The sequence below is a fragment of the Cibotium barometz genome, chromosome 19 (genome assembly GCF_041138505.1).
Source record: "Cibotium barometz isolate CiBa-2024 chromosome 19, ASM4113850v1, whole genome shotgun sequence".
Lineage (NCBI taxonomy): Eukaryota > Viridiplantae > Streptophyta > Polypodiopsida > Cyatheales > Cibotiaceae > Cibotium > Cibotium barometz.
The window spans coordinates 20,314,166-20,332,172 of NC_141064.1; the positions used below are offsets into that span (position 1 = coordinate 20,314,166).

Below are 18,007 nucleotides of genomic sequence, written 5' to 3' on the forward strand. Positions count from 1 at the left end.
TGCAATGAAAACATTTTGCAAACATGTTTTGCCAAAGTCGGGATTGATTCCACAGTTTTGTCATGAAGAACCTCACTCCCCAATCCCTAATGTCTTGCCATAAGGAGCTATGCTCCACCCATTCACACACAAGCATGTGTGTACCAGGCCAAGACATAGAAGACCTTAATGGTAAAGCACATGGATGTAGAACTTGAAGAAGCTCTTACCGCTGAATTTGCTGAATTTTCAGAGAAGAAATCAGCTTTTGATCAAATTGTCAGCAATAGAAATGCTCCAAAGCATTTTCAGTAGGTACATATCTAGCAAGAGATAATAGCTAGAAAGGACTCCCAAGGGATGGACAGTAGGATAGCACTCATTTGTTGCCTGATCCAAGAGTTGGAGAAGCAAGAAACCGTGCCAAAAAGTATGTGTATGGATTGGTTATGCTGAAAATTGTCTGCCTTCACCTTTTCATAAAAAAGGTGCCTATTTCCCATAAAGAGAGGGAGAGGATAAGCCTTTCCATTCAAGTAGATCATGGCGCTGTCCACACTCTTTTATTTAAAAGAGTGCCTAATTTATGAGAGTATGGCCGGCCGCCATCCAATAAGTGCCCTAACTCACTTATAACCCATCTATCCACTCTTTCACGAAGTGTGGATGCCCAAACTCACTTATAAGTTGTCCGGCCGTACTTTAATGAAGTGTGGACCTACAAAAGAGAAAAGTGAGCTAAAACTCAAATAGGCTTAAACAAAGAGTTTAGTCACACCTACCACTTGTCTACAACCCACAAGCAAGGTCAGAATATAGATTCACGCGCACGGTTTACAAGCGGGAGTAGGAGTCCCCTGCCCGTAAACTAGGCGCACAGATCTTGCAGGCAATAAAACATTTCATGCGAAAACAATGCCACGCATGCAAGTATGCCATGCATAAGAATGTATTGGACAATCTCCCTTTCATTTAGCTTGGAGCATGCGATCATTCAGGGCATAGACATTATGTCCCAAGGCCAACCAAAATACTGTAATCTGGATATGGGTGCGGACTAGAATCCCCAGCCTCTCATATCCAATCTATTGGCCCTTGGTGTAGACATCAGTCCCCTATCATGAGGTGCTAGTCCACATGACCCTTGGCATAAACACAAGTCCCCTGCCACGAGGTGTCACGTCCACACTATGAAGCCCATCCATAGGTCTAGAAGCGTAGAGAATGCCCAACTAGACATCCCCCCCGGCTTCTTAACAGTTGACCGCAACTCAAAAGCTTCCAAGTATGCTTCCAGGAGTTGCGGATATGTTAGCAATCATCTCCTATCTGTACCATATTACACTGTAGGGAGTGAGCGTGTCATGACAATGGGATTATTAGGAATCTAGAGAGCTCGACCGTCTAGACAAGGCACGGGCGGGGTTTAGGGGAGCCAAAAAATGAACGAATACAGACTCTAGGGTGACCAAGTACTAATAAGAGTGGCCAGGCACATGTGAAGGACAACTAGCTAATAAAAGAATGGGGTCCAAGGACAGAAGGTCGTGTAGCTTTTTGGCTGTGGTTGGGAGGTGATTTAATGTAACATGCAGCGGAAGTATTCGTAATTAAGGATCCTGTCACACAAATGCTCACACCATCTTCTGTATCCTGAGTTTCGCGAGTTTAGCAATCCACTTTATGACTTCAAACTTTAAGAGATTTGAGAGAGAGAGAGAGAGAGAGAGAGAGAGAGAGAGAGAGAGAGAGAAACTGTACACCGTATGGGGTCCCGAATTACCCACTGAAGGGCCCTCTATCTCGTTACCGGAATAGTATTTGCTTTATTTCTTTGAAGAGACTGACTGTGGACTGATGATAAGCCAAACGCAAGATCTCCAAGGACCAAGAGTCGGGCAGAACTGTACACGGCTGTAGAAGCCCCAATGATGACCAATCTCGAGCCTATGCACTCTTCCCAATGGATGTAGGAAGGCTGCAAATCTGAGGCTGAGAGAGGGGGCTGATTGGGACTGTTCTAGGCTATGTATGAATGCTGAAAATGAGTATGAATGCTGAGTTTTATCTTCACCAGGTGGCTATAGCAAAATGATGCATATGAGGATGCTGAAAACTGTATAAATGCTGAAAAAACGTAAGGGGTTCTGTAGGCTGAATGCTGTAGATGCTACATTTTACTAAAGGAAGGCTGAATTACTCAAGCGTTGATGCTCCTATATGCTGATGAGGAAAACGCTGAAGGCTAATGTGCTGAATTCTGCAATCGCTTATGCTCCTTGTGCTGAAGGCTCCAAGCGTTGAGGTCTTCAATGCTTATTATGATATGAATGATGAATGGATGATATGCTCAGCTATTTATATGGCCAAATGATGCTGGTCGGCTGGCTACAGAGCTGGCCAACTACATCTATCCTGGATAAAATAGATAAATGATGTAAAAATGCCCAATAAATGCTGTAAATTATGGGAATAATACTGGACAAATTCTAATGAATGCTAGATGTTATCTGAAGGGTTCTACAACGGTCTAAATGAAGTGGATGAATGCTATGCATTATGCAGAGAGCTTTCTAATGCAAACCCTAAGGCTTCTACTGACTCTACATGCATGAATGCATCTTTTCAAGTGGGTTAAGGGACTTGGACTGACTGACAGACTATCCAAGGCTGAGAATGACCTATGTAGCTCGTGCCTGACTTATCCTGGATTGAGGATTACAATGGCGTCACGGCATACGACAAATATCATCCTAAAAGGTACTAATAATGTACAATGTTGCACTGATGATGATGAGCCATCTTGTCACCATGCACTACAGTGCAGAGTGCATGTGACATTCCCTCCTGCTTAGCTTGGCGGCAGGTTCATGGCTTCCAAGTAGTCCGCCAACAACTGAGGGTACTCTTAAAAGAACTCCTCATCTAACCAAACGGCTTCGTGGGTACCTCGATCTCAAAACTTCGTATAGAGCTAATGTATCCGTCGACCGGAACCATGCTTCCAATGATGAAGAAGGATCTGCTCAGGCTCGATGACTTCTGCTTCGTCTACCACGTCTGGCTGTTGTTCATATGAAACATCAAAAACTTCAGGTCCAACATATGGTTTTAGCCAAGAAACATGGAAAACATCATGCATCCTCCAACTGTTAGGCAACTTTAATTTCATGGAGAATCGTTCAAGATGGCTTGGACCAATGGAAGATAATGTTCCCATTTGGACTGCTGGTCATGACAATATGACTTGAGAATATCAAAGGCCAACTAGTTATAGATTTCTGCATGGCCGTCTGTCTGTGGATGGAATGTACTAGACAACTGTAACTTAGTTCCAACGTTTTCAAATAATGCCCTTCAGAAATGGGATGGGCATGCAGAACTTACTGAAGCGATCCATAATGGTGAAACACTAAGTGTTACAAGATCCGGTGGATGCTAGTAGAGGCCATACAAAGTCCATAGATATGTCGATGAAAGGTCCGTCGAGAATAGGCAAAGGTTGAAGTAACCCAACCTTCTTTGTATGTGGAACCTTAACTTTTTGACAAATCTTACAAGCTTGTACATGTGAATATACATCACGCTGTCGTGCCATGGCACGTCTATGGTGTGAAACCATGCATGTGAGGCCATTAAATATAAATCTAGATGCATGGGATTAAGTGCCATGACTTGAGTCATTTTATGATGCCTATGTACATATGTTCATATTGTAAATGAGGTTCAATAAGACGAGCTGAGGCTGAGCCAGGTCTCGAAGCCTCTATACATAAGTGTGGTGTGAATCATGGAGTTTTTATGCTTATGGTGAACCTTGAGGTAGCACGAATTATCAATGAACCAAAAGCAGCATCACTTCCTTATGGGGCTGACAAGAAAGAGGGATTAGTTGCAGTTTTTGATCTTGATGGAGGCATAAGAAAGACTGAAGGACCAGCAACTGATCACTTCTAGAGAGGGAGTAGATAATGTGGTTGAAGATGCATCCATGCAAAATGGCATTATGAACATTTCTTCTGGGATGGTAGAAGCTTTAAAAGATGCTAGCAATGCAGAGAATGCCAAGGTTACATCACCAGAGGAAACATCTACATTGCTGATGGAAGAAGAACTAAGGGCAGCTGAGGCAGAGCTGAAGGCTTGTGAGCTCGTCCTTGCACAGTATGAGGCAGATCTTCTAAGTATTAAGAGCTTAAAGGAAGAGCTTCAAAAAGAGGCTTTGAGAACATCAACAGCTGCAGAGGATTGCACAGTATGCCTTTGGGATACTGTTAGCTGCCAAAGATTATGCATTTTCAAACACAACAGAGTCACAGCCTGAGTTCAAAAGTTACCCTGTTGAACCTATAGGACCTCTTGCGTGCACAAGCGATGGGTCATATATTGTGGGTGGAGGCATTTCGGGAAGAATCCACATTTAGGAGGTCTCAACTGGGAGATTGCTAAGGGTTTGGGCTACTCATTATAAACCTGTAACATGCCTTGTTTTCTCGGATGACGAATCCTTGCTTATATCTGGAGCTGATGATGGATTTGTCAATGTGTGGCTACTCTTAAGGGTCTTAGATCTGTCAGAAGAGAGAGGAGGTCAAGGGAAGACACAAGTCCCATACCTGTATTCGTGGTCAGGTCACACTTTGGGAGTTACGGGCGTCTTTTGTGGATGTGGGGGCTCCAGTGCAATCGTCGTGTCATGTTCCCTAGATACTCTCTGTAAGGTTTGGAGTTTAGCATTGGGGAGTCTTCTTCGGACCATCAAGTTTCCAAGTGCTATTAATGCAGTTGTTGTAGACCCTGGGGAATACTCATTGTACGCAGGCAGTATTGACGGCAGGATATTTGTAACTGCTCCGAACTTTGGGGTACCAAGAGCTACCGGAATGATTACAGATGGCATGATCTCCTTCCTTGTTGGCCACAGTGGTCCCGTTACTGTGCTTGGCTTCAGCATGGATGGTCTCTCACTAGCCTCAGCTGATGAAGCACACGTTCACTCTGACCTTCATTTTCTTAGAGGAGGGAATCTATACAAGATTTATCTTGCACCAGGGGACTCAATCAGTGGTTTGTGAAGCAGTTCGACACGGGCCCCTCAGGGTGGCGTCTTGCATGGGGAAAATACGAAGGCAGTTTTTTTTTTAAAGGAATATCCGAATTTTAAGCAAGAAAAAGGGGTGCAGCGTATTTTTCATTTTGGGAAACGCGAGTTTTTGGCCGCAAAAGGAATTCTGCCCGAATTCCTTGCGGGAAAAATCAGAAATAACCAGGCGGCGCACATATGAGGAGGGGAAGTGTGCAGAAAAGGGATGGGGAGAGAACCAGAGCTCGTTTTTTGCAGATTATCTTGCTTTGGAATTATAGCTTCTGTTCGAGCCTTGTAGGGGTTAGAATTGGAGAGTAATAGAAGCTTCATTTAGTGATATGCATTCCAAAAATTTTCAAATATGAAGCGAACTGCTGCCCGATTTTATGCAAGGAGAGAATTCGGCGTAGAAGCTCATGGAGATGACATGAAATTCGTTTTTTATGAAACAGAGATAAGCTTTTTATGAATTCGATTTCAAAAATCGTAATTCCTTAGAGTGGAAAAGGTTTTAGTTTTAAGGCTTTAATTACCTCAAAAACAAAAACTCTTGGTAAAAGCCTTAATGCTTATGGCCTTAGAGAGTGGAGAGTTTTTCTTGAATTTGAGAGTTTTGGAGTTTGAATGTTCCAAAGTTCAAGGTGGTTTTGATTCTGGAACCTTGTAAGAGAATGCTTGATTGGATTTTAGTTTTGTGAACATGAAGCTTTTGAAAATTACATGATGATGTATATACGCCATATGTTATTTTTGCTTTTGTGAGTTGTTGGAATCTGAAAGCAGGTTTTCATGAGATCAAGAGTCATCTTGAAATGGTGATGTTGGCAATATATGATATATGTGATGTGAATGGTCACATGTATGTGGAAATCTTTTGAAGATTGTGTTGTGCCTACATGTGTTATGTATGAGGCACTTGGATAAAGGGTCAGGAGATCTATGCTTGGAGCTGGTCATGCTCTTGACACATAACTTATGTGCAATCATCAAGTTGAATTTGGGGATGTTTTGAAGTGAATTGGCACATGTACATGTCATCCAAAATGGAGATGTCATATGCCCCTTGAAAAGATATATATTCTGTTTCCTTGCTGGGATTTGAAACTACTCTCACAGCCAGAAGTCTCGCACTTGCCCAACAATACCGCCCACGTCACGACGCCGCCTCATTTTTGGCCAATAAAAGAACCGTTCTAATTTCTCAAGGGTACTATTGATACCTCTATGTCCTCCAACTAAGGAGTCATGGGCATCATGGAGAAGAGCTGATCGCATTTTCCGAATGACATAGAGACGGTTCTTGAAAAACAATCAACCGTTCTACACTGAATAATGGCCAAGCTTAGAAGTGGGCGCCAAATTATACTGAGTACCAAACTCAGGGAGTCGACATACTGGTCTTTCATGCTATCTTAGTCCTTTCCCGTGATTTCGAGAATGATAGATTCTTGCACTGCCTGGGTGCTGGTCTTTCGACTAAGAACATCTGCAACTGGGTTATGCTTACCAAGGATGTACTCGATCATTCCTCCAAACTGTTGAAAGAGTTGAATCCACCTGGCTTGCCGATCACTCCACTGGGTACTTGGCATGGTTTGAAGCCACTTAAGTGCTGGGTCGTCTGTTTTGACTGTGAAGACCTGTCTATCAAGGAAAGACTTCCAATGTTTGAGCGCTATGATCACACCAAAAAGATCTTTGTCATAAACTGAATAATTCTTTTCGGCGACATCCAACTTTCGACTGTAGTTGGCCACACGTCTATTGTCCTACTGGAGAGCTGCACCTATGGCTACGTTGCTTGCATCGGTAATGACCTCAAAAGGTGCAATCCAAGATGCTAACTTCAAAACAGGTGCTTTTGAGGCAGCTTTCTAGAGTACACGAAATGCATCAAGCTCCTTGCCTGTGACTAAGACTTTTTGTCTACGAGTCTTCACCGCCTTGAGCAAGTCGGTGTGAGAGGTGCTGCAAGGTTGGAAAACTGGTGAACATGGGTGATGTAGGCTTGACAAAGACATATGAAAGAACGGATCTCTTGGGCGGTTTGAGGGATGTTCCAATCCAAGATCTCTTTAACCTTTGAGAGGTCCAATCGAATCCCATCAGAACCGATGATATAGCCCAAGTATTGAACCTCTTTAACGCCGAAGATAGACTTTTTGGTGTTTATGTAGAGCCCATTATCTCACAAAAGTTGCAAGACTTTCTCCACATCTTTCTCATACTGCTCCGCCGTGGCCGAGAATACAAGAATGTCATCAAGAAAGATGAAGACACACTTACCAATGAGGACTGCGAAAATCCTGGACATCATTTTATTGAAGGTTGCGGATGCATTTGTAAGCCCAAAAAGCATAACTACGAACTTGTAGTGACCACGCTCTGTCCGAAAAGCTGTTTTTGGAATGTCAACTTCGAAAATGCGGACCTGATGGTAACCACTCTTGAGGTCGATCTTAGAGAAAAATTTTGCATCGTTCCAAAATGTACGCAATCCTTGGCATAGGAAACTTATTCTTAATGGTGAGTTTATTCAATGCCATGTAGTGTACACAAAGGCGTGCAGACTTGTCCTTCTTTTGGACAAATAGGACGGGTGCAGCAAATGGATAGGAAGAAGGACGAACGAATCTGACTCGGAGGAGCTCAGATAAATGTCTTTCTAGCTTGCCCTCTAAAGTCTTGGAGAAACGATAGGGGAACGTGCTAGGAGGTTCTAATCTAGGGACCAAATCGATATGATGGTTCTCAGGACGTGATGGAAGGAGACTGGGCGGAAGATCGTCCCTAAGCATAATGTCCTGATGTCTAGACAGGAGGTCTACTAACAGTGGGACTGAAGATGAGATAGGTGCTACCGATGAGGTAGAGGCTGTCTAAGCACGAACATAAAGTAGTGCTCCTTCCGCTCCCTTGCAGATAGCTCGTCAGGCCTGGAGGTGTAAAATTAATGGGATGCCAAGAATGCTTCTATCCCCACGAATCATGACAGGCTTAGGAAAACCTTTACAGATAGCAAAAGTGTCCTACCCCCAATCCGGAATAGGCTCATATTGACGAAACCACTGGATTTCTAAGATCATGGTCACACCCCAAAAGAGGTGAGACAATGAAATCTCGTTGGAATGAGGCCTTCTGAACTTCAAAGGCAAACTCTTGTGCCTTCTCAGATATGTGGGTGCAGAGACTAGGTGTGAACCCGTCCACATCCAAATGATATGGTACTAATGTGCAGCTCATCTTATTAGCCAACTGGGGAGAGATGGCGTCCTCAGAACTGCCCATGTCAAACAGGACTACAAACTGCCGGCCCTTGGCAGAGCCATAAGCTCGGATGAGGCTTTTCTGTGCAGCATCGCTCTCAACCTCTTGCTTAACATCAAATACCACGGATGGCATAGGATGCATAGAAGGTAAAAGCTGAATTGCATTTGTGGTAGTAGGCGGGGCTGGAGAAGTTGGAGATGCTGTGGCAACTGTGGCAACTGTGGCAGAAGGAGCTTTGGAGGCTTACTCCGCTTGACATTTGTGGCAATCCTTCTTACCATGCCCAATGGTATGACAGAAAAAGCATCTGTTTTCTAATTGGTATGTCCTTTGCTCCTCTGGAGGAAGATAACCTCCAATGATGCCTGCTTTAGCCTTTTTCTCAGGGGTTTTCTTAGGCTTGGATTCTTTATCCTTCTTACCCCCTAAACTAGAGCTATTAATGCCATCCTTCTTAGCATCTTTAGAAGATGCATTACCTTTCCCTGGCTGCGCAACAGATTGGTGCTGCTCGGGTTTGGTACTGGACTGCGATGCCTGCATGGGCTTGCCTCCGTTCATCTTCATTTCTTCATTTTGAGCAAGAGTTAAAGCCCGGTCGTATGTACAGGGTTCAAAGTTGCGAACTGTGAATCGGATGTTGGGATCTAATCCACGAATGAATTGATCCATCTTGGCCTGCTCAGATAACCCTAACTCTTGAGCTAAAGTTATAACCTTTCTGGAAAACTGAAGCACTGGTGACCCGTTCTGTTTGAGTCCATAAAACTCATCTGCCATGCCGAACATATACTAGGGCAGGAGGAATCTAGTCTTAACGTCATGAACAAATGTATCCCAGCTAAAAGCTGTGACACCTGTGGTCTGGTCTGTATGAAGACTAGACCAATGCTGCTACTGTAACTCGCGGCAGGCGCCCAGGGGACTAGGACCTTTGACACACTTGTTGATACCATCAATGCATATCAAAACATTTAAACATGGCCACAGCCTTAACATATACCCATCATCACTTTGCATGAAACATAAAAGCTAGACAAAACATCCACAAATGCTGAAAGTGGAGCTTGCACGTGTGACACCGCATAGAGGCTGGAATGGGCCGACCCCTCCCTTGGAGTATTTTATTACCCAAGGAGAATAATATCATGTACAAGCTTTGAGGGCCTTACTCTCCCCACGGGAGATGCTGGATTATCCATATACAAATGCCATAACACAGCCCAACACGAGGCAACCGAGCCGGAACACAGGCTGTAGAAATGCTGAACCAACAATATAATCCATACACCTCCATGTGGGTACGGATTCTTCCCCAAAAACCACGAGTCTTCATGCAATAGAGTTGGTATAGCAAGTACAACTCTCCATTCAGCCGGTACAACAGATACAGTGACTGGTACAGCAGCAAGTACAAAAGCTGGTACAATAGGTACAACAAGTACAAGGACTGATACAGCCAGTTCAGTGGCTGGTACAACAGGTACAAGGGCTGGTACAGCAAGTACAATGGCTAGAAATCATAATAAATGATTAAATACCCTTGCCTTCAGTATTTCTTCCCAATGGAAGCCTCCAAAACAGTCCCCAATAGCCAGTATTCTTCATGGGCAACCTTCAAGAGAGAGAGAAAGAGAGTAGCCATCATTAGGGCAGCCTGTAACGGTGGTAGAGGCTAGTGTGCATCAAGAGAGTCTTTATTAATGAAGAGAGAGGGCTCCAATTTATAGATTTGGGTCTCCCATGAGCTAAAATGGCAAGAGAAGGCTACAATGACAAGTGGAGAGCCATACAATAGCTGGAGTGACAAGTGTGAGGCCACTTGTCTCACTTTGATCCACTTTCTGACAAGTGTGAGACCACTTGTCTCACATTGATCCACTTTCTTGCCACATGTCCCAATCTAAGAGATGGGTTCTCCCATAATCTTTACCTCTAAAAATATCCCAACTAGTAGACATTCTGTCATAGGCACTTTGCCAACTCTTGGTATCTGCTCAATTCCAGATGTAATGACGCGAACAAAATTTCCATCGGAGTCGGGCCAACAATTTACATGACATAATTATTTGCTCTATTATTCATAAGCAGATAGTGGGCATGATATACAACCAATGCTAAGAGTCAAGATATAATCATGTCCCATCAAGTGGGCGAGACGAGACAATCTCAAAAATCCAATATAACTGAAGAATCCATGTCCCAAAGAAATGGGTGAGACTAAATAAGTCTCCATAATACCAATATCAAAATCATGTCCCAAAATAAATGGCTAAGAATTCCATGGAAGATATGCTAGACATAAGCACAAGAGCCAATTGTGTCTCAATCACCAATATCAATCATATGCCAATGAAAATCACCAACCAGGTGAACCTCTTGTACAAGTTTCATGAAAGGGAGATTAGGCCCGAAGATCATCACATAGATCCTGTGCCAGTTAGTTCTCCACCTAACAAACCTGCATATCGTGTGAGTGCCGCACAACAAGAGATCATGAAGCAGGTTAATGAGCTTTTGGAGAAAGGTTTGGTTCAGCCTAGTTCCTCACCTTATTGCTCTTCCGTGCTTCTTGTTCAAAAGAAAGATGGGTCATTCCGCATGTGTAAGAGAGAGGAACACGACTGCTCATATATTGATTGATAAAATGAAGTACAATAGCCACATAAAAGATGTGACCTAATAGTGTGTTCACATGGTCCGGCCATAAACTGTGCCAGGTGGACCAAATCACTTATAAATCACTATAAGTGAAACTAAGCTAAACCGGGGGAAAAAACCTCCACTAACTGAAGTAAAAAGTGCCCCAGTAACCTACTGATGATCACTAGCACTCCCCTGGGTGCATACACAGCATAAAACCCAACAAACCCCCCTGGGGTGATATGTGATCACTGTACATCATCCACCAAAAGGAAACAAATTCAAAGCAGTGCGGAATGCTTTGAATTTCGGACGTGGTAGTGCCTTGGTGAAGATGTCTGCCACATTCTGATCTGTAGGGCAGTAAATCAGACTGATATCACCTGCCTGGAGTCTCTCCCGAACAAAGTGATAGTGAATCTCAATGTGTTTCGTGCGAGCATGAAACATAGGATTCCTGGCCACGGCAATGGCACTCTGACTATCAATATAGATAGGTGTAGGCTCCTCCACTGAAATATCCATATCAGTCATAAGACGACGCAGCCATACGCACTCAACGGTAGTAGTATAGGCTGCTCTGTACTCTGCCTCACAAGACGAAGTGGCCACTGTGGTCTGTTTCTTGCTTAGCCAAGAAATACATGAAGAGCCAAGAAAGAAACAATTTCCACTAGTGGAATGTCTGGTATCAAAATCTCCAGCCTAATCTGAATCGCTGTAAGCATATAGCTGCATGTCACCCCCCTCAGGATAAAGCAATCCAAGAGACAAGGTACCCTGCAAATACCGAAATACACACTTCACAGCTTGCCAATGTGACAATCGCGGGCTGTGCATGAATATGCTCAACTGAGATACGGCATACTGAATATCTGGCCGTGTAGTACACAAGTAAATAAGGCACCCAACAGCCTAAGCATATGTAGTGGCATCAAATAAAGTACTGTCATCTTGTAGTGACAGTTTCATCCCAGGCTCCATAGGAGTGCTGTAGTGACAGTTTCATCCCAGGCTCCATAGGAGTGCTGATAGGCTTGCAATCCTGAAATTTAAACTTCTCCAGAAGTTTAGCAACATACCGAGATTGCAACAACCCAATGCCTCTGTTATCCTGCACAAACTGTATGCCCAAATAGTAGTGTACGAGCCCCAAATCAGACATGTCAAATGTCTGTTGCAGTATCTCTTTAAAAGCTGCAATTTTGTCATCATTTGATCCCATGAGCAAAAGATCATCTACATAAAGACTGATGACCAGCAGATCTTTCTCTTCTTTCTTTACATACAAGGTGGCTTCTGATGGACTGTTCACAAAGCCTTGAGTGAGCAGGAAAGCATCTATCTTTGCATACCAAGCTCGTGGAGCTTGTTTCAAACCATACAAGGCCTTTTTCAGCCTGCATACTTTCCCTTCATGACCATGTTCTGCAAAACCTATGGGCTGATGTACATAAACTTCCTCCTCGAGGTCCCCATGTAGGAAAGCAGTCTTGATGTCTAACTGATGAACAACCCAACCACGATGTGCAGCCAATGCAATGACACTCCTAAGTGTCGACATACGGGATGTAGGAGCAAATGTCTCCTCATAATCAATGCCCTTCTTCTGTGCATAGCCCTTTGCAACTAGACGGGCTTTGTACCTATCAATGGATCCATCTGCATGTCTTTTCAACTTATAGACCCACTTAGTACCAATGGCTTTCTTGCCTTTGGGCAGATCAACCAAATCCCATGTTTGATTCTTTTTAATAGAATCGAGTTCATCCTGCATGGCTTTGTTCCAATGCACATTGTCTCGTGCATCCACAAATGAATCAGGCTCATCATCATCCTGTAAACTGGCTGCCATAACCATATTTAAATCCATGATGTGTGCATGCTCATTGGTCCGTGTCTCCCTACGAGTACGGCCAGCAAGAGGAGTCTCTAGATGGCTGTCCTGTAATGTCCTCAAATACCATCTAGGTATATGTCTGGCCTGTGGAGCCTGTTGCCCCATATTTGGCTCAACTTCTGGCTCATCTCTTGCTGAATTTCTGCACCACCTTCATGATTAGCTGGCTGCCCTGCACCCTCATGGGTTGGATCACCAACTGTGGAATGAAACTCCATAGGTAGTAGGCCTTCAAACACATCATTTTCAGCCTGATTTGCATCATAACTAGCCATGGATAATTCTGATTTTTCATCAAAAATCACATCCCGACTAGTGAATATCTTCTTGGACAGTGGGTCATATAACCGGTAGCCCTTGCTCTCACGGGTATACCCAACCAAAAATACATTTTGTGGCTTTATCATCCAACTTCCTCCTCAACTCTTTGGGTATGTGTGCATATGCAAGACACCCAAAAGTACGAAAGTGTGATACCGAAGGCTTGCAGCCATGCCAAGCCTCAAAAGGAGTAATGGAAACCAATGCCTTTGTGGGACATCGATTCAAAATATGACAAGCACACATAACAGCTTCCACCCAAAAGACATGTGGTAGCTTCTTTGCCTTTAACATACATCTGGCCATCTCCATGAGTGACCGATTCTTCCTTTCTGCAACCCCATTTTGCTGTGGAGTATAAGGAGTAGTATACTGATGCTTGATACCTCTACTCTCAAGAAAGAAATTCAACATGTGTGACACATATTCCCCCCCTCGGTCAGAACGGAGAGTCTTAACCTTGCATCCTAACTCTGTTTCAGCAAGTGCTACAAAGGCCAAAAATGCATCATATACCTATGATTTCTGTGTCAACAAATAGACCCAGCATATCCGAGAGAAGTCATCAATAAGTGTAGCAAAATAGAAGCAACCTCCTAATGACTTCATCTGCATGGGATCACTCACTGTGTATAAGCTCCAACTTTGCAGTTGCTCGTAGAGCCTGATCACGTGGAAAGGAAAACCGATGCATTTTTCCCAAAATACATCCTTCACATATGTGATCTGGAGGCTTCTCCATAAGAGGTAGGTCTGTCAACATGTTATGTCGATGCATTAGCATAAGACTACCAAAATTTACATGCCCCATGCGAGCATGCCATAACTCCGCATCAACCATAGCTGGAGTAAGAGTGAATGCATTATAAGCAGACTGATCCACTGGCTGAAATGCATCCAACTCATAGAGTCCATGACATAATGTACCAGTAAGCATCAAGGTCAAGGCATTAGCTTTGTCCCCTGGTACATATAAGGCATCTGTAAGGCGAAGAATAGAGCCATCAATGGCTGTGAGCTGAATCTCCCCAATGCCACGAACTGGATATGAAGCATTATTGGCACACTGAACGGTCTTGCCAACAGGGACAGGGCATACATTACCTGCGAGATGTAATATGCTTTGAAGCACCACTATCAAAATACCAAGTACATGCATGCTCAGTCACACTGAGTGCCTATGAAGACCAAGAGGCATCATAACTGCATGTGTAGAAACAGTAATCCATGTCTTCAACAAAGGAAGCAGTCTCCGGAGGAGCTTTAGAGGCATCGTTTACAGACATCCCAGATTCCTTCGCCTTCTCTTTGGCAATCCTCTTCCTACACTCTGTGATGTAGTGACCTGGCTTCTTACAGTAATGGCATTTGCCCTTCTTCTTGGGCTGTCCATCACCTTTCATGGTATCCTGAGATGAACCACCATCACCTGAATTCTGATTTGAACTCTTTGGCTGAGACTTGCCTTTCCCTTTTTGACATGTCACAAATGCTTGTTCAGCACTTGTGTTCATGTTCATGTTCTTCCTGATTTGCTCTTCAGGTAACAAGAGAGCAACAAGTTCCTGATACTTTAGGGGCTCAATAGCATTCCTCATGCTAAGGTTCAAAGAGGTATGAAAAGCCAAGTAGGATCTTGGCAAAGAGTTTAAGATGGTGGATACAAGCTGTCTCCACATTGATGAGTTGCTCTCTCAAATCCTGCAGCTTGTTCAAGTGGCTAGACATATCATCTCCTTCATGCATCTTCTGATTTTCCAGCTCTCTTTTCAAAAATGAGATCCGTGCCTCATTACAAGCAGCATACATCTGCTCCAAAGTCACCCATGCATTCCGTGAAGAGCCAGCTGAACGAATATGAGGTATAATAGACCTCTGTACTGACAATGCAATAAGTGATAAGGCTTGTGCATCTTTGGCATCCCATGTCTTCTGAGCATTTGTTCTTTGAACAGGCAGTGGCTGACCTGGTGCATGTGCCTGTTGTCCTCTTCCACGAGCACCCTTGAGGAGGAGTCTCTGGAGCCAATGGACCTGGACGTGGTTCATCACCACTAACAAAATCCCAAAGACCTTTTGCCACGAGCACATGTCTTAGCATAAAACTCCACAAGGAATAATTCATGCCATCCAGCTTGTCTTCCTTAGACAAGTACATGAACACATCACTCTGTTGTTGATTTGCCATTATGCCAGTGCACAATGTTGTACCTGTGTATCAAAAAACCCAGAAGCAACAACCCTGAAAGCAACTGTACTCCACTGAATACAGCTGACCCAAATATGCCTGCACTCTCAATCCTCTGAATGTGCACCACTAACTGAGTAGAGCAACAAAAATGGCTCACACAGTGCCAAAATGCCCAAAAATGCCCAAAATTTCTGCACCCAAAGCCTTGCAAAAAACCTGTAGAGGTTTCTTTGCAAGAAAACCTCCCTGTATCTGCCAGAAAAACTCACAGAGAAAATGCCCAAATTTCAAAACATGTAAAGCTGTAAAATTTTACCCAAAAGATTTTGCAGGTACACTCGGCTCTGCAGGCTGTACGGAACAGTAGCAATGTACTGGGCGACTGTACGGAGCTGCAGGTACTGTACGGAACTGCAAGTATACGCAGCAGGTGCTGGTCACCTGCTGTTTGCTGTACGGAATAGTTTTACGGAACAGCTGTCGCCTATATGGACAGACAGGTGCTGGTCTGCTGCAGGTATACGCAGCGCTGTCTGCTGTACGGAGCAGTGTACGGAGCAGAGCAGGCAGGGCAGTCTGATGGCGAGGGACTGTACGGGCAGTGCAGGCGAACTAGTACGGGCAGCTGGAGGTGAGGGCTTGTACAGACAACTAGGCGAACTATACGGACAGCTGCAGGGTACGCAACAGCTGATGGCGAACCAGTACGGGCAGTTGCAGGCGAACTTGTACGGGCAGGACAGACGAAGGCAGCTGATGGCGTGGAACTGTACTGGCAAGGCGGGCCAACCAGCTCTAATACCAAAATGTAGGGTTTGAGCTGTTAGGGTTAGGGTTTTGGAAGGCACTTCAACAGGAGGCGTGAGAGTAAGAGAGAGGAACACGACTGCTCATATATTGATTGATAAAATGAAGTACAATAGCCACATAAAAGATGTGACCTAATAGTGTGTTCACATGGTCCGGCCATAAACTGTGCCAGGTGGACCAAATCACTTATAAATCACTATAAGTGAAACTAAGCTAAACTGGGGGAAAAAACCTCCACTAACTGAAGTAAAAAGTGCCCCAGTAACCTACTGATGATCACTAGCACTCCCCTGGGTGCATACACAGCATAAAACCCAACACTAACATCTTCAAGCATCATGGTATGCCTAAGTCCATTGTTGGGGATAGAGATCCCAGGACTACAAGCCTCTTCTGGAGGGCTTTATTTGATAACATGGGCACTAAACTTGAGTTTTCATCAGCTTATTATCCCCAAACGGATGGCCAAAGTGAAGCTGCAAATTCAGCCGTGTTGGATTTGTTGAAGTGTTATGTGGCAGATCAAAAGACTGCATGGGAGAAGTATCTTCCACTCGTAGAGTTTGCCTACAACAACACAGTTCATGCCTCCACGGGAAAGGCCCCGTTTGAGATTATTTACGGCAAAGTGGTCTTGCCACCCATCCTTCGTACAAAGGATGAGATTTTTGCAGCTGATGAGTATGTGCGTGACTTGGATGTAGCCTTTGCTCAGGTGCGGACAGCCATTGCAAGGTCACAGAATAAGCATAAAAGGACTGCTGACAAGCATAGAAGAGAAATGCAAGTCAAGGAAGGTGATTGGGTATTGCTGAAATTTGAGAAAGCTAGGCTTCGGAAGAGGCCAGGACGAGAGGGATCATATCCAAAGCTTTCTACTCGATATTATGGACCCTTCCAAGTGATTGACAAGATCAATGAAGTGTCCTTCAAGCTTGCTTTACCCAGCCATTGGAAGATTCACAATGCTTTTCATGTGAGTCTTTTGCGGAAGTATGTGGGGCCAGATCCAGAGGAGCCTGTCACAGAAGATCCACCAGAAGTTGATGAGCTTGAGGAGATCCTTCGCCAGAGCAGATTGTATTTCACAAGGAGAGAAAGTTACCACATGGGAAGCTTTCCTAGAGATACCTTGTGAAATTTAAAAATTATTTACCAATTGATGCAAAGTGAGTAGATGAGGATTATTTTGCTGACTACCTTCAGCTTCTACATGCATATCTTGAGGCTTTTCAGTTGAGGTCAACTGTTTAGAATCCCGGGGGGATGTCACCATTTGGTCCATCTCCATTTCTGGAGCCACTTCTATGGGACTGTCACTCCATAGAGCGGCCAGATTTGTGCCATGTTCACATGGGGCCAGGCCAGTGTCCCATGTGAAAGGGCCAGTTTTATGGTGTCACATGGACGAGAGCCAGATCAGTGCCACCCATGTGCGACCAGTGCTGCGTCACATGGACGGGAACCAGTTTCGTGTCACCCATGTGTGATTTGCTTCGTGCTGTATGGACGGGAGCCTGCTGGTGCCACCCGTGTGTATGGCCAGGATGGTGTCTTACCTATGGGACTGTCACTCCTCCATAGGAAGACCACGACATATTTATTTATATTTGTCGCGCCAGTTTTGTGCCCGACAAGAACCTCTTGTACAAGTTTCATGAAAGGGAGATTTCGTCCATTATTTGTGCACATGCATTATGCCTGCATGCATAAATTTGTTTTTGCATGACTTGTTTGCGTGTGTCTGCCTGTCATGTCGTGCTAGTACACTAGACGGGGATGCCCCAGTGTACCGTGGAATGCTGTT

The 18,007-nt window shown here is 44.3% G+C and overlaps 1 protein-coding gene and 1 pseudogene across 2 annotated transcripts in view; one reads left to right on the forward strand and one right to left on the reverse strand.

Annotated features, from left to right (window-relative positions):
- Positions 1-18,007, reverse strand: part of LOC147628328 (protein CLT2, chloroplastic-like) — a 47,060-nt gene that overhangs the window by 12,291 nt on the left and 16,762 nt on the right. The gene's annotated exons all lie outside the window — the stretch shown is intronic.
- LOC147628329 (protein ROOT INITIATION DEFECTIVE 3-like) lies at positions 3,986-8,591 on the forward strand (annotated as a pseudogene).